Genomic DNA, 23,958 nt, shown 5'->3' with positions numbered 1-23,958 from the left:
AAATAAAAAGGGTTGAGGATGTAGCTCAATGGTAAACTGCCTCTGGGTTCAATCCCCAGTAACAAAAACAAACAAAAACAAAACAAAACAAACTAACTCCAAAGTTTTTGAACTTGTCAACCAGTTCACTTCCTAAGGGGGAAAAATACAATTCACTTTTAGACTAAAGGCAGTCAGTTGTTTTGAAATACAATACTACTCTCAGGTCTGGACCTGCAGTAAGTCCACCATGGAAAGTACTTACAAAATCAAGATCTCTCAAAGCCATAAAAATCTGCTTAGCTTGCTGAAAAATGAGTACATAACTCAAAATAACTCAGTACCTGAGCAGCTTGCTGGTTAAAAAAATATTCAAATTTGAAAGTAATTTAAACAGTAATATAAACAACAAATCAACAGCATAAACATTAATGTTTGTTTGATCAAGGACAATGATTTTTGTCATCTTTACGTACATTTTCTAGGATAGACCTAAAAAAAGAATTTACTATGCTTCTGGAATTATGTTTCTAAGATTGGAACACATTTTCTGAAACCTGTCTAGTAGGATGGTTACCAAGGGAATTATGGACATATTTTCCTAGAAGTCTTTAACAAGGACGATGTCCAGTGGCTATTAAGGGTGCTGTGACAGGTCTGCTGGCCCTCATAACCCTGGCAAATAGTGTGGAGTGATGACCTACTCTCAATGTCTGTTAGTCATCTGACCGTTTCCAGTGCCAGTAAGCAAAATGACCACACCTGCAGAAGTAAATTTGGTTTTCCAAAGTCACTAATAATTTCAGAAAGGGGGGAAAAGTTTTCATTCCATTCTTTTCCAATGTCAGCTTTGTCTGCCACAGAATCTCACACAAAATCTTTCAATTGTGTGCAAATGTAAAAATAGGCAGACAAAAAGTTTAGTGTCTTTAATACAATAAACTGATATAGACTGTCTTCCCTCTAAAGAGTGGCTTGCTTACTCTTCTCTGAAATCAGAAACAGACTTTACATACTAGAAACCTCATAGAGTTCAGGAATTGTAAAGAACATTAGAAATTTTGGAGGTGAAGAATAAACTCTGCAAGGTCAAGATCTAAGACCAAATGGCTAGTTAATAACTGAATACAGAATTCATACTATCTGATATCTGATACAATGTTCTTTCCACCAGAACATACAGCCTCTCCTTCACTTACAAATCTCAGTTAGAACCCTCTCCAAGGATGTGGGGAAAAAGATACATTCACACATTGTTGGTGGGAATGCAAAATGGTGCAACCATTATGGAAAGCAGTATGGAGATTCCTCAGAAAGCTTGGAATGGAACCACCATTTGACCCAGCTATCCCACTCCTAGGTTTTTACCCAAAGGACTTAAAATCAACATACTTACAGTGACGCAGCCACATCAATGTTTATAGCAGCTCAATTCACCATAGCTAAACTATGGAACCAACCTAGATGCACTTCAACAGATGAATGGATAAAGAAAATGTGATACACACACACACACACACACACACACACACACACACACGTATGTATGTATATGTGATGAAATATTACTCAGTTTTAAAGAAGAATGAAGTTATAGTATTTGCTGATAAATGGAAGGAGTTAAAGAATATCATGCTAAGCAAAATAAGCCAAACCCAAAAAACCTAAGGCCAAATGTTTTCTCTAATATGTGGATGCGAATTCACAATAAGGGGGGGATAGGGAAGAATAGAGTTACTTTATATTAGATAGAGGGGAGTGAAAGGAGGGAAAGGGGTAAAGGGGTAGAATGATAGTAGAGTGAAACAGACATTATTACCTCATGAACATATATGACTGCTTGACCAATGTGATCCTCAATATGCATAATCAGAAAAATGAGATTACACTCCATTTATGTATGATCTATCAAAATGTATTAATGCATTGTACTGTCATGTACAACTAATTAAAACAAATAAAAAATTTAAAGTCTTCAAATATCAAAAGAAATATGCAAGTGAGTTAGGAAAGGGTTATGATCATAGCACAATGATTCTATCCTCACACAGCTTTTTTTTCCACAACACAACACTGACTTCTTTGGTTTTAACTAAATACATACTACACACACACACACACACACACACACACACACACACACAGTAGCACTCTGGGATTGGAATTTAGTCTCAAGCATGTTGATAGGAAATCGCTAATATGTAATAAAAACAGCTTCACTTAAAGAAATATTAAATTTGAAGAAAAAGATAGCTCTAAGCCACCACTTTCATTACAAACTCTTCACTGGAGTATTTTAACTTTAAACTCCCTAAACTGTATAGTGGGGAGGGAAAGAAAGAACACTTAAAAATTCCTTACCTAGGTTCAACTGATTCATATAAAAAAGGCTTAAATGTGAATAAGGAAATATGAAAAAGGTTTAAATATGAATGATTTTTTTAAAATTGTTGATAGACCTTAATTAATTTATTTACATGTGGTGCTGAGAATCAAATCCATTGTGGCACATGTGCTAGGCAAGCGCTCTACCACTGAGCTATAATCACATTTTGATAAGGAAACCTCCAGTTTTCAAGTTGGATCCTCACACTTCACTGTATGTTGTCTATTTCTCTTTTACATCCTAATACTTCAGTTTCTCCTATCCATGGTTTTAAATTTTTATTTCACTATTTTCCAAAAAGGTTGTTTATAAAATTCACTTTTCATATAAATTTAAAGGTAAACTCAGGCAAGTAATTTTAATTTATAGAGAAATAAGACTGACAACAAGTAACTTCAGCAGAGCAAAAAATACATTCTGAATAAAGTTGCTCTCAATATTACCAAATAAATAAAGGCTGAAATCACTACATAAAACTAAGAATGGCTCCCTTATAGAGAAAAATTTCAGCAACTTTGTTGGTATCTTTCAACAGCTAATCTGACACTGAGAACCCTTTTGGTGTCTATTTTCTGGAACTGGCTCTAATCACAAGACCATTTTTTCCTATATTTCCTTATTGCTTGGAAATTACTTAATAATGGTCTCTAAATTTTAAGGCTTGTTGAACAGAGATTTTACCAGTCTCTGGGTCTTCTTTTATGAATCACTTTATTTCCTTCTTTTGAATGGTCAAGTCTGATTTTATTTATCTTTGGGGGTGGTGTAAGGTCATCAGTTTAGATTCTCCTCCCCCCCATATTATATATGTATCAATAGTTTGGTACTTGCTATCATGTCAGGTTCAAATTTCCCGGTATAATATTCCCCAAGCAAGATGACCAACACCTGAGTGTCTGGCAGTAGAATGGGGTTCTAAGAAAATGAAACCAAAAGTCAAGTGTTTTTTGCTCCCTAGTCATACCTGCAGTGTTAGCAGTCAGCAAGGTGGAAAACAGAACTTATTACATAAACTGTGTTCTTTTATCTCAGTTAAATCCTCATATTTTACATCTCCTAAAGGTCAAGAACTAATTTGGATTTACATTATATTATTTAATTTAACAACAACAACACTATTGAGTAGCAATTACCCCCATTATATAGACTAGGAAGTCCTGCCAGTTAAGTTTAAGGACCAGGTTTTGAACTAAGACACAACAGATTTCAAAGCCAGGAATTTAGTACTCTGAATTTTAAGGCTAGATCACTGAGAACTAAGTGGAACATTTCAGTATAATCCCTTTATGTTGTTACAAATGAGGATGAAGCCTGAAAAGGATGAGACTTGCCAAAGACACAATGTTTGTGGTGAAATGGGGATCTGAATTTAAATATCCCAATTTCCTGTGAAGTACTACGTCTAATAACAATTCTTATGTTTGGCTGTGTGCATTTGTGCCTGGGGTAGAGTGTCACTCTTGATATAATTTATAACATCTCAAATATGTCCAAATGAAATTCATGTGTGTGGCAATTTCAGGCTACACGTTTTAGTGGCCAAATATATTAAATGTATTTGGCAAGAATAAAAACGTAACTGATGCTTATGAATTATCACATATTGTAGAGAAATCTGTCTCCGAAATATTTATTTATTCAGTCAAAAGCCTATTATAATGTACTGGCATGATTGGCTATAAAACTATAACCATATATAAGATAGAAAGGAGTTCCGGTCATGGAATTTACATCCTGGTGAAGGGTATAGACAAATAAATAGGCAATTACAATGCAGTGAGGTCAATGATGACAGTGGGAGTATAAGATGCCATGGGAACAAGATGCCAAAGTCCCAGGCTGTACTTTTCAAAGGAGTGAACGTGAAAGCTAAGTAGAAGACAGCTAGTTAAGGAAGGAGAAATGAGTACACAAATACTTCAGGATATGCAAACAGCATTTGTACATTAGAATGTGCAAAGGCCAGGGGGGCTGTAGGAGTAGCAAGGTAAAAGGAACCTAGAGAGAGAAGCAAGGATCAAATCATATAGGTCCTTGAAAATCAGGGCTTTACAATCTTGCCTATCAGAATTACCTGAACTTTAAAACAAACAAAACAGATGTCTGGGCTCCATTTCAGACCAATTAAATCAGAATCTCTAGGTATGAGACTAGTATTTTTTAAGTTTCCAAAATGATTCTAATGGGTAGCTAGGGTTGGAAAGAACTCTTTAAACTATAAAGGGAATTATGTATACTTATTTATTACTTCAAAACGTTAAAGACCATCTTAAGTAATTATACCTCTCTGGGCCCTAGTTTCTCTAGTTTTAAAAATGAGCTGGAGCAGATTAGAGGTAGCATAACAGAATGAAAAGAATCAGAAAACATTAGTTTTGTCAATGAGTCTGTCACCTGCCAACTGTCTGACCTCAGACTAGAATATCATTTCCTAGGGATAGTAATATCACTCTATGGGATGATTATAAAGTTCAAGAGAAAAAACTCTTAAAATATTTGACAACTGTACTAATAAAATATAAGCCACAATATTCAAAGAATTATGATTCTAAAATAGAATAAATTTTAAGATCATAGTTTCACTAGTGACAAAATCTTTTACGATGCTTAAGAAGTACCTTGCACTTAAAGAATTGTCTCTACTATGGAATTTAAGATATAGAAAAATAAAATAGAGAACTGATCCTTTCAATGCTACTCTAGTTGCTAAAGAGATCAAGTGGGATTAAGTTAGCTCTCTTCAAATAAACAGATCAACAGAGCAAATGCCCTTTACATGATAATCTCAATTGTTTAAAAATCTTTATTTAGTAAAGGGCACTAATGAGGAATAAGCTGCAAAGTAAACTGTTTTAGGAAAAAAGTTATTATGACCTACTTTATATCACATAAATACTTTATTTCTAAACCTAGATATTTTTATTTTATTTTATTATTATTTTTTAAGGGAATACTGATTTGGGATGGAGAGGATCTTATCCTGACAGGAAGGAAGCTCTGCCTCTAGGACTGTTCCATGTATAGAGCCAGGCAGTCACTGCTCTTCTATTATATATATTTAGCCCCATGAGAACATACACTTCATAGAGTGTATTTTGAGTTTACATACACTATTTATATTTAACCACACTTCTTTAATGCTATATCCAATTTATCTAGTTTTTTTAAAAAATACTGTAGGTAAATAAAATAACTGTGCATGTATATATGTTTCATTTTAAATTCTTTAATTACTACTGGCAGAAATGCCTTTCAAAACTTCACACTTAGCCAATTATAAAATGTTAACATTCACTATTTTCTAATTTCCATCACAATGTTATTACTATTTTGTCCTGCTACCATTTCTTTCAATCATCTATTTTGTAATTTTAATGTGGAAACATTATATTTTGAAAAATGCACAAATAACTTGGAAAGTTAAGTATGAAATTTTATTTATTTCCCCCAAAACACTATCTCAAATCATAAGATGAGAAAAGCTAAAAAACAGACATACACACGCACACACCAACATTCAACACACATTTGTGTGCCAGGAGACAGACACACAGACACACAGACACACACACACACACACACAGGGCTCCCTTCAGATAATTTTCACTGATGACACTGCAGAACAGTTAATCTGATAATTATAATTTTCCAGAACATGTGATGTTTAGATGGAGAACTATGCTATCAACCAGAATTCAAGGCTTCAGTTAAAGATTCTTAAAACTTAAATATGCAGGCATGCTAAAAAAAATCTTACTCTGCAGTTCTTTAAGGGTGCATTAGTAAGAACACAAAGAGTTTTGATTACCAAAACTAATTCAGCAACAAGGTATCTTAAGTATTTTCCAGGACCTTCTTTAGAACACGCAATCCTGCACATAAACGAATTCTATACAGTGCAAAGTAAACAAATACCCAGAGAATACAGTTTCTAAGCACGAAAACATACCACCAACACTGTCCAAAGTGGTTCAGAAGTTGTAGTAAACATCACGCGATTACAGTACCTGGAATTTACCTACCCAAGTTTTCTAGGGGTTCCCCCCTCCTCCCCGCGGCCTTACAAACTATGATCCAAAACATCGTCGGGCAAATCTATGCTCTGCAAGTGCACAAAGGCGCAGTGGTGGAATGAGGAAGCTTCATGAAGATGAAATCACAACTCTAATTCATTAAAGAACATGCAGACTTGTTCTACAAAGCCCCCTTTTGTTATTCCCCCCTTATCCTTTATATTGCTATGTAAACAGTTCCCCAATTACTAACATCTAAGAAAATAGCTTTCGATTCCTATTCCTAAGTCTAGTAACATGGTTGGCCACCATCACCACTATTCCTCTAGCATCCTAAAATAAATCTCTCAAGCTGCGGTCAAAACACACTGGCTGAACGTCTGGTGTTTACATAGCCCAATCCTGGGCGCTACCCTATCTTTCCAAGTCACTTAGGAGCTATGAAACAGTCATCGCATAAAAGACTTAGTAAAGACACAAGTCACATGAGACAATGTCTCAGGTCTATGAATGAAAGATCCAAACGTTTGATTGTCTGGTTAAAAGGAAAAAACAACCTCGAAAGGAAGGGTGGGAGGGGAACTGTGAGGTGGGGGGAGAGGGTTTCCTTCCATACCCCTACCGGGCGATTTAAACCCAGTAAGCGAGAACGCAGGGTTGCCGGGCTGGGCGGCCAGAGTCCTCGGGCGTGACAGCCCCTCTGAAGAGCTCAGAGGTCCCTCACGCCGCGGTGCTCGCGGCAGCCCCGCCACCCGCGGGCTGGGTGGGTGTGCGGGGCACGGGAGACCCCGCCACTGTGGCCGGGGCGGCGGCCCTGGGTATACTTCCTCAGCCTCCAGCCGCCCCATCCCCAAAAATGGGAGAGGAAGGAAACGAGGAGCGAGGCGGCGGCCGGAGGGAGAAAGGAGAGGCAGCGGTGAGCCCTTGCCTCTGCAGCTAGGAGAGGCCAGAGGCAGGCAAGGCGGACCAGGCAGAGGGAGCGGCGATCGCAAGCGAACTCCGCCACGGGCCGACGCTGGCAGACAACCGGTCGGTAGCCCCCGCCCAACGCGGCGGGCGCGCCCAGGAGTCCCCGGCACCCGCCCGGTCCCCATCCCCTCCGCGCCGCTCCCAGCCTGTCGGCGCTCTACTCACGCTCGGGGCTCCTCCAGGTTCCGCGGCTCTAACCGCATCGGGTCCCAGCCCCGCAGGCGGCGGCGGCGACGGCGGCGGCGGCAGCGGCGCCGAGGGAGAGGAGAGCGGGCGGCACGGCCCCCGCCTCCCGGCCCCTCTCCCCCGCCGCTCCGGAGCTGCCCGGCCGGGCCCGAGCCCTGCCTCGCCGGCGGCCCCAGCCCCAGCCCCAGCGGCCGCGGTAGCAGCAGCCCGAGACCTCAGCGGCGGCACCGGAACTGCCGCTTTCTCCTTCTTGCTCGCTCTCCTCACTAGCCCCCGTCACACGCCCCCGCCCCGTCTCCTTTCTCTGTCGCCCCTGTTTTTTTTTCCTTTTGTTTCCAGAATAAACTTTATTGGTCTCTTTTTCCGCTCACATCGTGTAAACAAACAACGAACTCTTCCCCACCCCCTCGACTCCCCCCCTCGGGCAGTGGAGGGTAAGAGCTAAGGAGGGGCCGAGCCTGCAATACCCCGGAAATAGATGTGCAAAGAAGCGGAAGTTAAATTGAGGCGAGGAGGCGGGGGAAGTGGGCAAGGCGGCTAACAGCGTGCTACTGCGCCTGCGCCTTGCTTTTCCGCCCGGAGTGGGGGTGTCATTGGGGCTGCTTTTTTGGCATGTATCTGTTAATGCTTGGTCTCTTGCAGTAGTGAGGGTGTTGTGTCATCCTAGGACACCGTATGTGTCATATATTTGTTTCTATAAACGACGGGCGGACTGTGGTAGAGGTGTAGAAATGATTATTGGGAACGAGTGAGTTTATTCACTTTTATGGCCATAGAAGAAACAGGATTAGTTGGGGGAGAATGAAGGGAGCGCGGTGACTAACCTTCGCTGTCAAAGTAACTATCGATTCCGTAAAGAAGACCTGTTACGGAGCTGCTGCGCCAACATTGGTGTAGGTTGTAGCCCATCCTGAAGGTAGAATGCACTGCCACAGGCCTCTGCAATCCTTTGACTCGTTTTAGGAAGACCTTTTACTATGTCCCCTCTTTTTTTGTCCTGGTTTGTGTCAGTTTGTAGGATTCTCGTCTTGATTATTCAAAGACTTTTTAATTTCTTTCGCAAACAGTCAACAAGCTTCAGAAAAGCTATGTTTGCTGTAGACTAGATGCCGGGTGTTTGGTGTCTTGGTGTTGCGTACCATAGCATTCTTTTTGTGTGAGAGTAGGGTAATGGAATCTGTTGACTTTTGAGATTCCTGTTAAGGCTCCTGTTCTCTGCGTTTTCTCCCCCTAGTGGTCTTTTATTGTATTGGAAAAGGGTAGGAGCTGTGATCAGAAGTCTAAGATAAAAATTCTCCAACGTCTCTTCCCCTTTGATTTTTGAAGGACAGAGGATTTGGAAGTGTAACACTCTAGAGATGTTATAGTCTACTCAGCATCTGGAGCAAAAACGACCAATATCAGTCTTCTTGAACACCACATGGGTGTAACACAATCCTATATGAGCTCCATTCCTCTGTGTGGTCATAGTTTCACTTGACTGTATTTCTGTATTTCCTGTGTTTTCTTTCTTTCCCTTTAAGTACTGGTTTTCATCTCACTGCAGGGGTTTATGTTTCTCTATATTTTTCTTGACCTAGTGTTTTCAGCAGTTTCAGAACACTGTGTTATTCAGGAGCGGAGAAATAAAAACAACATTGAATTGCTAGTCAAGGTAAACCTTAGGAACTTAAGGTAGTGTTTTCCAGGTTGTGTTTTCAAGTTCTATGAGATATTGATAGCTAGTATTTGGTGGGGAAATACACACCAGAGAAATTTTTCCTTCTAACATTGATTTTTAATAAGTAAGATGATGCTAATTATATGATTTATGTTATAAAATCATGTCTTATAGCGGAAAGTGCCCTATCTGGTACTTGAATGTATGACAGGTTTTTTTTTTTTTTCATCATATAGTGATATAGTCAGCTTCCTTTCTGTAAGTGCACTCATATGTTCACACCATGATAAAATTGCCTAATGACTTCTTGGAATCCATCCCCCTGTTGTGAAGCAATGAATGACAGATTGTATATGTGTTATTTACTGCCGTTTTGCAATTGAAATAATTAACTGCTTTATGTGTTAGGGGAGCAGGTGAAGAGAATTCAAGAAAGAAATGCCCATGAAGAGGAAGAACTTACCCATCTGTATATGGATTCCAGTGGGCCTTCCTCACATGCCCATGCAAGACCAAAGCCTTCCTCCAGACCAGAAGTATAACACAGGATAGAATGCATCCTCTTACAAAGTACATGACAGCACTTATTGGTGTAGGAATAGCATTTATTACTTAATTCACAATCTATGCCTTTGGCTTCTTTGGTGATCATTGGTCTTACACGTTTCATCTTATTTTAAAAAACATTTGCAATTTCTCTCTCTCTCTCTCTCTCTCTCTCTCTCTCTCTCTCTCAGTTTTGTGGATGAAACTCAGGGCCTTCCTTCTATGTGCTAGGCAAGCACTCTACCTCTGAAACACATTCTCTATCCTTCTTCTGAAATCTACTTTGTCTCATATTAAAATAGCCATTCTAGCTTTCTTTTGATTTGTTTGCATTTTATATCTTTTCTTATCTTTTTTGTTGTATTTAAAGTGGGTTACCTGTAGATAGCATATATCAAGTCTTTTTTAAAAGAAACTCCAATCTCTGCCTTTTTATTGCTTATTTAGATGATTTGCATATAATGTAATTATTGACATAGGATTTAGTCTTACTAGTTATTTATTGTTTTCTGTTTGTCCCCTGTTCTTGTTTTAATGTTCCTACTTTTCTGACTTCTTTTGAATTATATGAACATTTTTAAACATTTTTAAAATTTATATATTGCCTTTGGGGAGATCGATTTTCTTTCTTTCTTTCTTTGTAGTTGCTTTATGGAATCCACTATACAGAAATGTTCAAAGTCCACTTGTATTGATATTACACAATTTAAAATAAAATGTCAAAAAAGGCTTGTAAACATATACACTTTCCATTGTCTCTTACCACCCCTTCTGATATACTCTTTCTGATATTATTTCTCTTTAACCTAAAAAACTTTAGCAGTGGCAAAGTTTCTTAGTTTTCCTTTATCTAAGAATATTTTAATTTTACCATAATTCCTGAGAGATGTTATAGCTGATTATAGACATCTGGGCTAACGGGATTGTTTATTGTTTTTCTTTTTCTTTTCTATCTCAGTACTTTAACGCTGTTCCCTCGACTTCTTCAGAACCTGTCTGTGGTCATTCAGATAGGGGAAACCTGTTTTTTTTCTATATATTATTTCAAGATTTAAATTTTTTGGTTTTCAGTGGTTTGGTTATATTTCTAGTTGTTATTTTCTATGATTTGTTCTATTTGGGTTTGTTGAGTTCTTGAGTCTATAAATTTATGTTTTTCACCAAATTGGGGAAGTTTTTAGCAATTATTTTTTCAAATATTTTCTCTTCCCTAATTTTCTTCTCTTGGAATCTAATGACAAGAATGGTAGATATTTTGGTATTGTCCTACATGTTTCTAAACTTTGTTAATTTTTTTCAACTTTCTTCTCTTTCTTGTTCCTCATATCTGTCTCTACTAGATATTTTCTATTACTCTGTCTTTTAGGTTGTTTACTTCTGACTCTTGATATCTGTTCTGCTACTGAACCCACCAAGGTATTTTAAAAAATATAAGATATTTTTCAAGTCTTCATTTTTAAGTTGGCTTTTTATTAGTTTTTTGTTATTGTTGGTATTTTTTGTTTTTGCTGAGAACCTGTATCTTTCCATTCATTTGAGGTTTGTTAGTCTTTACCTCTTTACCACAGTTAGTAACTGCTATAGTCTTTCTCTGAAAATTTTAACATTTGGGCATCTCAGTATTGGCATCTCTCAGTTGATTACTTTTTTTTTTTTTGAGAATTGGGCACATTTTCCTTCTTTTAACATGTCAAGTAATTTTGGATTGTAAAATTTGAATGCAATGTTGATTTCATTCTGGGTCCTCTTATAGTCTGAATAATGCTAAAGTTTTGTTTGTTTTAGTAGGCAATCAACATGATTGAATGAATCTTGTCTCAGTTCAGTTTTCAATGCCTTTTCTCTTCTGCTTTGGGCTTGTCCTGTGCATGTGTTACTTAGAGGTTAGTCTGACACTAGAACTGTAGTTTACATGTTAGTTCAGTTCTCAAAATCTTTGCCATATTTCTTCTAATCTGCCCAACATTTACAAAGCTCTGGGTGATATCCAGACTTGTGAAGGTTTCCATAAAGAATTAGGGCATTCCCCCTTTATAGATCTTTCCTCTGGAAGTTCCCCCATACCTGTGGCCTTAGAGGCCCATTTTCCTGGTTCTCCTGGCCATACAGATGTGTTTCCATTGTAGTTTTTACCCCTACCCCTCATTCTGCTACTCTGCTACCCAGTTCTGTGAGTAGGGCCTTTCCTTGGGGAAAAACCATGAAATGAAAAAATATAATACAGAAAAATTTGGAACTGCTGGTTGTACCTCCAAATTTTTGACTACCTTCTGTGATCCACTCACTTATGTTTAATTTTCAGAGTCCTCACATAATTGCTGTTTTATTTATTTGGAACTGTAGAGGAAGAATTAGACTATTACACCATCTAGGAGCTGGTATGCTGAATTATTTTTTAAAATATTTTATTTGTAATTTTTTAGTATGTGTCCTGCCAGTAGGTGTAGGAGAGCAATGTTGTTTGCATATCACTTAGGTACCAGATCTACACCAGGGGCTCAATATTTGTTGAATGAATGAATGAAGTATTACATCGACTATGTGTTCTAGCATCAAATTCAATGGGAAAAACATGTTGATATATGTGCTGATCGTTAAAAACGGAACAGATCTATAATACAGATGGAAGTGTGGCAGAAGTCACCTGTAGTCATGTGTTGAAAATAAAATCTACATCTCTCAACCATCAAATGCAAATCAGTCCTTAACATATGACTAAATTTAATACGTTTCGTTTTATTTTGGAGTGAAGAAATGGGTTATTTGCAAATAGTTTTTCTTTAACATACCAGGTAGAATAAATTCCACAAGTAAAATTTGTGAGTTTATTTGACCTACCTAGTGAACTATTTATTTTCCTGAACTCCTATTTTCTGTCTGATTTACAAATGCCTTTTGTCTGCTGAGATTTTTATATGTTGCAGATATTTTTATAAATTTGGAGAGACACTCTTAAGAATAACCAGTTTTACTCCATTGGGGGGAAAAAAAAAACCAACATTGCTTAGAAAGCAAATTTTTTTTTTTTAATATCAAAGAGGCTTTTGTTAACTTACTTTATTTGGTTTTCAATAAAAATAGAGATTTCTAACTCAACAGGAAGACAACAGTGATAGCAATTATCACACAGTAGTAGCTCAAAAATTTTCAAAGTCTTTAGAATTCAAGTACCAGGTCACAACACCTCAGTTTGATTCCCTCCTTCTCTGTGGAATTCCAAGAACTTGTTTGGTTCACTTAATCATCTTATTGGGGATGGTCCTTTCCTGTCATTCCCTCAAATTCACTCCTGATTTATGGCTCACAATATCTCAGTCACCTACAAAAGCATCTGGAAATTAGAAATTTTAGCCAGCATCAGGGATAAAAAAACTTCTTTTTTAAATGAAGTTTTTGTAATGAATGCTGACATTCACCACTAAAAAAATCCTCAAGTACAAAAATGTGCAAATCTGTGCTTCTTTTTTTTTAAACTTTAATTTTTAGTTGTCGGTGAGCCTTTATTTATTTATTTGTATATGGTACTGAGAATCAAACCCAGTGCCTCACACATGCCAGGCAAGCGCTCTATCACCGAGCCACAACCCCAGCCCTCTGTGCTTCTTTTTAAAATAAAATCTTTAAGATTCAAAGAAAAAAAATCCTACCCTGACACAACAGCCATACAAGGAGCTGAAGACCTACTGTTTCCATTATGGACAACATGAGACTTTAAAACCACACCACTATATGAAATAAAATGGTAGGACTTTCTGAACAGCACTCTTCAGCCCAGATGTGGGAGATAGGCACAGGACTCCATCCTCAACTAGATTCCCACCACCTTTGCAAAAATCACTGAACATGTCTTTTAAATGCTGGATTTTAGCTCTTCATCATTCTGCCTTGAGGATCTCTTCTCTTTAAGTTCTTTGTCACAGTCTGGGGAAATACTCTGGCTTTCTGTGATATTGACAGCATCTGAGTCCAATCTTCTTCTTTTCTTCAGTTGGTGCAAATGGGATTTGGATTTTATATGTGCTGCCCATTCACGGTCCCCAATGATGATTCGACCACAGAGATCACACATATGGTAACTTCTCTTGTTCTCAGTTTCATTGAATGGCATCTTCATGGGAGCAACTGCAGGCTTGTGACCCTGAATAAAACTTTGCACTATATCAAGAGCAGGTTCCAGAACAGACTCCTTCCACTTTGAGATATCAGACACCTCTAGGCCATATACCAGAGGGACACTGGGACCAGGTCTGCTCAAAAAACGGTTTTTAACCCATCGGTTTTGCTTCCGGGCATATCTCTTAGTTACTTGTTTCAGAGCCTCAATACCTATTTTCTGAAATGTTCTTCTGATTATAGCGTCTGTGAAAATCTCTTAGTTCCTCCAAGAGTCCAGCAGTAAGCATGTCATCCACTCTCTTATCCAAGCGCTCATCTAGAACTGTTTGGTCAGCATAAAGCCAAAGGATGCCTAGAAAGCAAATTTTGACCTTCACCACAAAAGAGAATAATTTTCTTATACTCAGTAGCTATGGTTGAAATTAATCCTGTAGTATATTAATGCCAGAATATAGCCCAAGGATTTGCATGCTGTTATTAAAATATTTCTAAAAAAACAGCAAGACTTTTTGTGTTTGAATCCTCTCATAGTTAACCAGCCAGTTTTCTAAGAAGGGTAGGATAATGAGTTTCTGAAGGAAAGGATATTTCAATGTGGGGTAACATAAAAATTTGAACTAAAGTGATTTTTAACATACCCCAAAACAGAAGGTCTTGAATATCAAAGAATGTGAAATTCATTTTCTTCTTTACTTTGGTAATTCAGCAGTAAGAGTATACATTTCAGCCATATCTTTTCTGATATTTAGTATTACATGATAATAAAACAGAAACACTGTTGTAATTTAAGCATTGTTTTGATAAATGTAATTTTATAAAAATCTTCACTCAAATGTTATTTTATTCTTTGTAAAACAATACACATTTATTATAAAACAATGCAAATATTTGAAGGGGAAAAAGGACTTCCTAAAATATAAAAGATAGTTATCATTGCTTTGACATAATCCCCCAGTCTTTTTTCCACAATATACATACAGAAAATTTATTTTATTATTTTTACAAAAAATAAATACTCTAAGCAATGTAGAGACTGGAGAACAGTTAATAAAGTAACAGTTAATAAAAGGAGCAGGAACACCTGCCTTCACAAAGCTTACATTTTTTTTTTAATTAGGAAACATCATAAAGAAGCACATAGTATTTTAGAGTACCGGGAAACTGGGAAGTGCTAACATTTGTAATTGTTAAAGAGATGGTTGGCAAAGTACGTATTGAGATTTGAGTAGAGATTTGAAAAAGTGTGGGAGCAAGCTAAGAGAATATAGGGATTAGGGTGGGGAGAAAAGTGTGCTGGGAGTTAGAATGATCATGTAGATCAACCTATAGCAACATGGGTAAAGCTCAAGGAGTTAATGTTGAGGGAAAAAAACTGTTGAAGCAAAATGTAAAAGTTTTAACAACACATTTTAAAGCTTATATAAAAATAATACAACAAGAAATAATTTATTGTTTCTAGGTATAGGAAGGAAAAAGTATGAAAAGGTAGGAAACTGAATTCCTCATTATCTTTTGTAACTGTTGATGTCAGAATTTTCAGCTTTTACCAATGTGTTGAATTAAAAACTAATCTTCTGTTACCAATTTATTTTCCTTTAATGTAATTACTGTTGAGTTTTCTGTTATTTAAAAAAAATTTCAAGAGTTAATACATGCATAGCTACAAAGAATATAATTGTAAGGAGTATACAAAAAAAAAAAACAGCAATCAGTTGTTCCCCCTCCTATCATATTTTTGGAGTTGAGCACATTAAATCTTTTGTTATTCCTGTACTAGCATACTACTTTTTTGCAATTTCTTGATTTAGCTCTCCTACATAGACAGGTACATATCCTTACTTCTCTTTAATATATTCTCAGTATAATACTACGGACTTTGGTTAAGGATCAATATTTATATGAGCACATTTGTATTGTTAACTGCAGAGCTGAGTAGTGCATACTTTTATTTCTTAAAAAGTTTTTACTTTTTCTCAAAATAATAGCATCATTTATCATATGTATAATTTTTCTGTGTATCTGTTCTTTTTTTTTTTACTTATTCATTTGTCATATTCCTTATATGAGTTTTCTTCCCCCAATGCTCATATATAGCAGATAACCTATTAATTCCACTCCTTTTTCTCAGAGACCACATCCTGAAGTCTTTCATCCCTCCTGCTCCAGGCTGAACTGATTTCTTTCTATTCTTCTACTGTCTGTCATCTGGGATTTCCCTTTGCTATTTTCTTGTGGTAGAATCCTTGTTTCCTGGAACCTGTCCTTTTCTCTTTCTTGATTGCCTCCTTATTTCAGAGGAATACTCTTTTAGTAGCATCCTGAGAAAGAGTGAGTAGGAAGTAAATTCCAGTTTGCAACTAGGGCTTTGAACAACTGGAGTCCCATAAAAATGTTTTTTGGATATCCCACATCTCAAAGAATTTACCCTTCCTTTGAGTGAGATATTACCCTTTCTTTATAAGATATAATTCCCATGAATAAGTTATGAATCTATTGACTTTGAGTTAATCAAAAGCCAGATTATCCTATTTTAACCTTACCTAATCAGGTGAACCGTTCAAAAGAGGGTAAAACATTAAAGATTCTCTACTACTAGCCTTGAGGATAAAGCAAATTGCTTTGTCATGAGAAGAGGGGGCCAGATGGCAAGACCCTGAATATAACCACTAGTTGCCAAGAGCAGTTGTGGGCTTGGGCTGAAGGCTAGCAAGAAAACAAGGACCTCAGTCGTACAACCTCAGGGAATTGACTTCTATCGACAACCCAAACGAAGTTGGAAAAGGGCTTTGAACTCCAGATGACACTACAGATCCAGTTGACACCTTGATTGTAGCTCTGTAATGCTTTGAGCAAGGAACCCAGGTACTTTGCATCCAGACTTCTAAACCACAGAAAATATGTGATAATAAATGGGTGACTGAAATTATGATTATCTGTTACACAACAATATAAAAATAGTGATCCAGTTGGGTATAGAATTCTATGAGGAAAATAATTTTCTTTATGAATTTTAGAGGCGTCATTCCATCAGCTTTTAGCTTACTATGTTGCTAATATGAAATTAGAAGTCATTCTGATGCCCGTGATTTTGAGCCATTTGTGAGTAAATTTCAATACACATCACTTTACCTTTCAATATTGAAATGTGTCTTTCCTAAAAACAAATATACTCATTTATATAATAGTACAATCGTGAAAATCTAAAAATTTGACATCATTTATAGTATTTTTATTCTCAAACATTATTAAAATTCCCCATTTATCATAATAATATCCTTTATATCTTTTTTTCTTTTTTGACAGTTCTGAGAATTGAACCCAGGACCTTGGGCATGTGGGGGAAGCTTACCACTAAGCTACAAACCCAGCTCCCTTTATAACATTTTCAAAATGATGAACCAGGATCCAGTCCAGGGTTATACATTGCATTTTGTTTTCAATTTTTATATCACTTTAATTTGAAACAGTTCCTCAGACTTTTTTATTTTTGTCTTTTATGACACTGACATTTTGAAAACTGTAAGTCAGTTGTTTTGTAGACTGTGCCTCAATTTGGAGTTGTCTGATATATTTTCATGTCTCAGAGTTTGACTGTTTATCATGGCACTAATACTACATAAATGCTATTTGCTTTTACTACATCACACCAGGAAGCACATTATACCAGTTTGTTCCACTATTTGTAACATTGTTTGATCACTTAATTTAGGTGAGATCTACCAATGTTCTCCACTATAAGTTATTTTCCTTTTATAATTAACAAGTGGTATATGGAGAAAAAGTTGATGATGTAATTATTCTGTTCCTAAATTATTTTCACCTGGAATATTAGGATTCTTTGATGATTTCTGCCTGAATAAATTGTCCCCACTTTTAAATGAGTTGAATCAATTGCTTCATTTACTGATTTTCTCTGGAAATGCCTAGGATCTCTATTCTAGGTATGCCAGAATTTTAGGATTCTACTATTGGAATTTAATGATAGTGGTATGTTGAATTTTTAACTTTTATTATTAGGTTTTTAACTTTGCAGAGCTATTTTTTTATACTTTAATTGTTACTTTGAAAAAACACACACACACACATATAACATCCTGTTATTATATGCCATGGCTTCCCTTTTCTTACCAAGAAGTATAATAAAATATCTGGATGTTTGCCTTTATTCATTTTCTCTTGTCTGGGCTGAGTCCTCGCACCTGACCCCATTCTTTGTTTGCTTGTTTCAGTGTATTATTATTAGTTAGTTTTTCATCACTGTGACAAAATGCCTGAGGAAAACAACTTAAAGGAGGAAAGATTTTGGCTTACAGTTTCAAAGGTTTCAGTCCATGGCCAGCTAGTTGCATTGTTTCTGATGAAGTAGTGTATCATGGAAAAGGAGCATGGTAGAGTGAAGCTCTTTATCTCATGGCAGTCAGAAAGAAGTGAGAGAAAGGAAGGGGTCAGGGATAAGATTTACCTTTCCAAGGTATGCCCCCAGTGAACTACTTTCTCCAACTAGGCTCCACCTCCTTCACTTTCCATCACCTCCCGATAGTCCATTTAATTATGAATCCATCAGTGGATTAATTCATTGATGAGCCCAGAACCTTCACGATCCAATCACTCCCCAAAAGTCTTACCTGTGAACATTGCTGCACTAGGGACCAGGTCTTCAAAATATGAGCCTTTGGGGAACATTCCAGTCCAAATCGTAACAGGTATTTTACATTACATGATTTCCTCAAATGTTCAGTTATCCAGACTGTGCATTTACATTGGATATTTTTTTTTCTTTGCTGTATACTGATCATTTTTTTTTTTCTTTGCTGTACTGGCAATTGCACCCAGAGCCTCATGCATGCTAGCCATGTGATCTGGCATTGAGTTCCATCCTAAGGCCCCATTTATATTTTAGAATGAGGAACTGAAAAAGATGAATAGTACTATTTGACTGGTAACCTTCATTGCACTGTGATGAGTTGTTAGGATTTCCACAACTAGGGCACCTGGTTTATCCATATTTTGAGCTTACCAGGGGTTCAGTGAAGTGAATCAATTTTTTTCTCTTTGGTAGTCATTTTAACTTATAGCATCCTGCTCTTTTCTGTTATTATTTCTCTGTTTTCAATCTTCCTAAAATTTGTTGATCTCTTTTGCTAATTGGTGTTCTTAATTTTTCTTCTTTTCTTTCTAAGAGTCAATTTATCCAAGAGCCCAATTATTGCCATTTTTGGGTGATAACATGGAGGGAGAGAAATTGAACTATGGTCAATGTACCATCTATTCCTGGATATTTTTTCCTCCATGTTTTTTAATTGATGCATAATAGTAGAATTTGCTGTTACATATTAGCACATGCACACAATATAATTTTGCCAATATTCTTCCCTAATACTTCCTCCTCCATCCCTTCTCTCCTCCCACTCCCTGGTCCCTTTCCTCTATTCTATTGATCTCCCTTTGCTTTTCATGTGAATCTCTCTCACCCCACCTTTCTTCTCCTTTTTCCTCTCTAGCTTCCACACATGAGAGAAAACATATGACCATTAACCTCCTGAATTTGGCTTCTGTGAGAAAAGAGACAGAGCTCCTGCAGGGTGAGAGGGAACCCAATGGGAATTGCCCCCATTTCTGACTCTTTTTAGTGTATTTATTCTTTTTACAGAACTTTGTAATTGTTTTTCTATGTTATATCATCTCATGTAATCGTCTGTTAAGGTTTGGATCCTAAATGTTCCTCAGAGGCCCATGTGCCAAAGCCTTGCTTGCCAGCCTGTGATGCTATTGGGAGGTAGAACTGTTAGGAGAGGGGGCCTAGTGGAAGGAAGTTAGGTCATTGGGGGATGCCCTCGAAGGGGATAGTGGAACCCTGGCCCCTTTCCTCTTTATTTGCTGGCTGCCATGAGGTGAGCGGCTTCCTCTTCCTCTTGCTCCAGCCAGGATGTATTGTGCTTCCATATGGCCAAAGCATCATGGCCAAGCCACCATAGACTGAATCTCTGAAACCATGAGCCAAAGTAACCCTTTCCTCCTTTAAGTTGTGTATCTTAGGTATATTGTCACAGCAACAGAAACCTGACAAACACATCTATACTCAAGGGAATTTATTTAGAATTGGATTACATCTATAAGTTAGTTTGTGGGGAAATGACATTATTATAATATAATACTGATTCTTCCTTCTAGGAATTCTTCATTTGTTTTAGGTATTCTTTGCTATTTAAGTAAATTACTTCTAGGTTCTTCATATACAAAAGGTGTGTTTCTTATAAGCTTATTGGTAGATATTTCATCATTTTGATTGCTATTTGGAACAGATCCCTAGTCCATTTCCCCCATTATATTTTCTAAGTATAGAAAATAAACTAATGATTGGTACATTTGTCTGTATCTGATCAGACCTTGATGAACTGCAAATTCTGAAAAAGTAGTCATTTCATAAAAATTTTTATAAACATAATTTGTAAACATGTGTATTTTACAACAAATTCTAATAAAGCCATTTTTCTAAGCTCAATGCATTTTGTTAGTAAATATAATTTATTTTATTGTGTAATTAACCCATGAGATTTTTTCTTTTTATCCAAATAAACATTATATATTAGAAGTTCTTTTTTAATACAGTTTAATGTATTTTAATAGCAAACTTACAGGAACAGCACAGAAGACAGACAACATTAAAAACATGTACTTCCATGTAGGACAACTCAGAAAAATATAGTGAATGGATGGAATCTACTGTATGATAAAAACTCTACAAACACCATTTAGTTGAAGAAATTTACTTGTTTAAAAAAATCCAAATGCTGGCATTGTCCAGAGAAATTTAAATTTTATTTACAATTGTAATAAAGTCAAACTGCTGAATCTTATTCCCTAAAACATTTTTACTTTCATTAATCCTTTATATCCCTGCATTTATATTTAAAATTCACACACAAACAAAATTGGAAAAACGGCCAATTACTGATTTCTGTCCCCTATTTTTCTCACTCAGAATCATATCCTTAGGTACCTTTTACTCCAAGGAAGAAATATCAACGTTCAGAACTACCAATAACAGGAAGAAGAGAAGAAAAAAATAATTTTCTTTTTTGAGAATGAACTGTTTACCATCTTAGCGAATTCTTAAGCACATTCTCTACATATGTAGCGTGCTAGTTGGATGTCTTTTTGGCATAATTGTTACACGTTTGGCATGAATAGTAGCACACAGGTTAGTGTTTTAGAAGAGGCCAACCAGATAGGCCTCACTTGCCTCCTGCAAAGCACCAATAGCTGCACTCTGGAAACCCAGATCTGTTTTGAAGTCATGAGCACTTTCACTCACCAGACACTGAAAGGGGAGTTTGCGAATCAGAAGTTCAATGGACTTACCATAATGACTAATTTCACAGAGTGCCACACACAGTACCAGGCCTGTAACCATGAGGTTTCTTCACCCCTCCAGTAGAGGGCGCACTCTTACGAGTGGCTTTTGTAGCCGGTTGTTTCCTGGGTGCTTTACTACCGGTCGATTTGCAGGCAGTCTGCTTTGTAGGAGCCATGGTAGAAAGGCCTCCTCACTTACCCACCTTCTCCTGCTGGAGTTCGTGGAGCTAGAAGAGGTTTTGGTGTTAGCGGCCGGCGGCTGCAAACTATTGAAAATCTAGACGTTCTTGATGAAGATCAATTCATATACTTTCATTTAAGAAGTATCCCATAATCCAAACAATTTGAAAAATGCTATCTTAAAATATTCAACACCTATCACAGTGCCGGGTACCTGGTACCTGGAATGTATTCAGCCCTCTCAGTTTTTTTTTTTTTTTTTTTTTCCAGTCTTAATTCTCTAAACCCAGATATATGGGCAACATTTTCTAAAAACTCTCCAAGGTGAATATTTCATTATATCCCTGGAAACCCATGTTAGTGTTTAACAAATCTCAATGTCAGGAAATTTCCTTACCCTAAGGCTATTTTGCTGTAGTTTAAGTCATTTCCTTTTATTCTTTTCCTTTGTACTTCTAGAGAGCAAGTTAGCATTCCTATGTACAAATATGAGAAGAACACTACAAGGGACTCAAAATTTAAAGGTGTGCTTTAAAATTTCTTTTCTTCTTTCTCTACCATGATTCTATAAAATGAGGTTAATTATGGCACCCAGAGGAAAAATAAGTTTATTTATTGCAGAAGACTAGAAAAACATGCCTTATAATTTTAGAGAAAGTTGATACTTAAGGCTAAAGATGTTTATCTCACTCTCCTCAGTATTCTTTACACAAATGGTTTCCAAACTTGTTCAATCTTTAAATTCACCTGAGGAACTTAATAAAAACACTTTAGTCCTCACTTCAAGTGTATTGAATTCAAATTCTAGGTGGTGCTTGGAAATGTGTAATAAAATTAAACAACTGCCCCATAACTATAATTTTCCAGGTGAATGACTATGTTTACTGATCATTGTGCTGAAGTGTCCTATAGTCAGACCCTCATTTAAATAACATAAATTTTGATTACATTGAACCATAGAGTGTATTATTTTATTTCTTATATACCTTTTGTATTTTTGTTAAAATTATTCCATATTTTAATTTGTTTCATTTTAAGTGTATTTATTACTAATTCTTCCCACACTCAGTAAACTATGAACATGGCAAGACCTGTCAGATGATTTACCTCTCACACTGTTTTTTTCCCAGAGCCCTCTGTTCTCCTCTAGCTTGGAATGTTTCAGTCTAAACAACAGAGTTGCACAGTAGTTACACCGAGATTTGACTTCATGGATTTCCTATATCAAATCCTCCATTTCTTGGATTTCTTGTCTTTTTCTTTCTCCTGTTATTATCTCATTTTAATGAATTTCATCTCTAGAACATCTAATGGATGGGACATAAATTTTTGAGAACTTCCATGTCTGAAAGCATTTTTCTTTAGCCCTCACATATGTTTAATAGTGTTTTTGTCTAATAGGACTGCAACAACAACTATACCAGGGGACTTAATCGCAGAAATTTATTTCTCACGATTCTGGAGGCTTGAAGTCTAAGGTCAGGGTGCCCATCACCAGAGTGTTTGCTGAAGTTCCTCTTCCTGAATTGTAGGTTGCTGCCTTCTTGCTGTGACCTCACATGGCTAGGAGGGAAGAAGGGAAACTGGGTTCGGGTTTCAACATATGAATTTGGAGGGGAAGATCCAATCCAGAAAATAATTTACCTGATTATAGAATTAAGATAGAAATTATATTCTATAAGAATTTTGAGAACATTGCCTCTTTTTCTTCCCCCACTCCCCCCTTGCAGATGTGATATTGTTGAGAAGTCCTGTGCCATTTTTATCCTACTCCTTTGCACATGCACATGACTTGTATGTCCATTCTGGAGGCTTTTAGGATCTCCTCTTTATACCTAGTATTGGTGTGCTTTGGTCTGGATAATTTTTCTTATAGCATGTTTGGTGGAAGCAAATCCTTTTATGAAGCTGGAGATTTGTGACCTTTGGTAATGGGAAAATTTTCCTTTATTTATTTCTCTCTTTTATTTTCTTTGTTCTCTTTTCCTGAAATTTCAATTAGTTGGGAGTTTTAACTTCTGAATTAAAGCTCTATTTTTCTTACATATTTTTCTCATATTAATCATCTGTGACTTTGGAGATAACTTTTTAAATTTTACCTTTTAATATGTCTATTGAATTTTTGTTTTGATGGTTATACTTTGATCATATTTATAATTTCCTAGGGCTATATTTGTCTCATATGGTAGATTAAAGTATGTCCATAAATTCTTTGATGCTTCCATCAAAAAGTGGAGCCTAATAATCTTCTCTTTGTGTATGGGCAGGATTTAGTGACTTGTATCTACTGAATAGAAAGAAGAAGATGAAAAAAGAACATGTGATGGTGTGACTTTGGATAGCAGGTTATAAAGAACACTGTGGCCTTCTGGTTGCTTTTTCTGTGGGTTTCTTGCTCTGGGAGAAGCCAGTTACTATGTTGTGAGACTATACAACCATTTTATAGAGAGGTCTCTGTATTGAGAAACTGAGATTTCTTAACAGCTATGTAATGAACCATCTTAAATAGAATCATCCAAATATTTAGAAAACTGCAACTTAGTTGACAGCCTGACTGCAGTCTCATG

General features: G+C 36.7%; 1 protein-coding gene and 1 pseudogene across 1 annotated transcript in view; both read right to left on the bottom strand.

The window, feature by feature from the left end:
* Pik3ca (phosphatidylinositol-4,5-bisphosphate 3-kinase catalytic subunit alpha) overlaps positions 1-7,829 on the bottom strand; it is a 76,587-nt gene extending 68,758 nt beyond the window's left edge. Inside the window, exon 1 of the mRNA XM_047565104.1 lies at positions 7,513-7,829. The gene's annotated coding sequence lies outside the window, so the exon portion shown is untranslated. The remainder of the gene's footprint in view (positions 1-7,512) is intronic.
* A 5,432-nt stretch (positions 7,830-13,261) lies between these two features.
* LOC124993480 (tRNA dimethylallyltransferase-like) lies at positions 13,262-14,157 on the bottom strand (annotated as a pseudogene).
* Positions 14,158-23,958: the final 9,801 nt, after the last annotated feature.

The sequence above is a fragment of the Sciurus carolinensis genome, chromosome 9 (assembly GCF_902686445.1).
Source record: "Sciurus carolinensis chromosome 9, mSciCar1.2, whole genome shotgun sequence".
NCBI classification, from domain to species: domain Eukaryota; kingdom Metazoa; phylum Chordata; class Mammalia; order Rodentia; family Sciuridae; genus Sciurus; species Sciurus carolinensis.
Note: the sequence above shows the minus strand (reverse complement) of the source record. Positions and strands in the feature narration are given on the sequence as shown.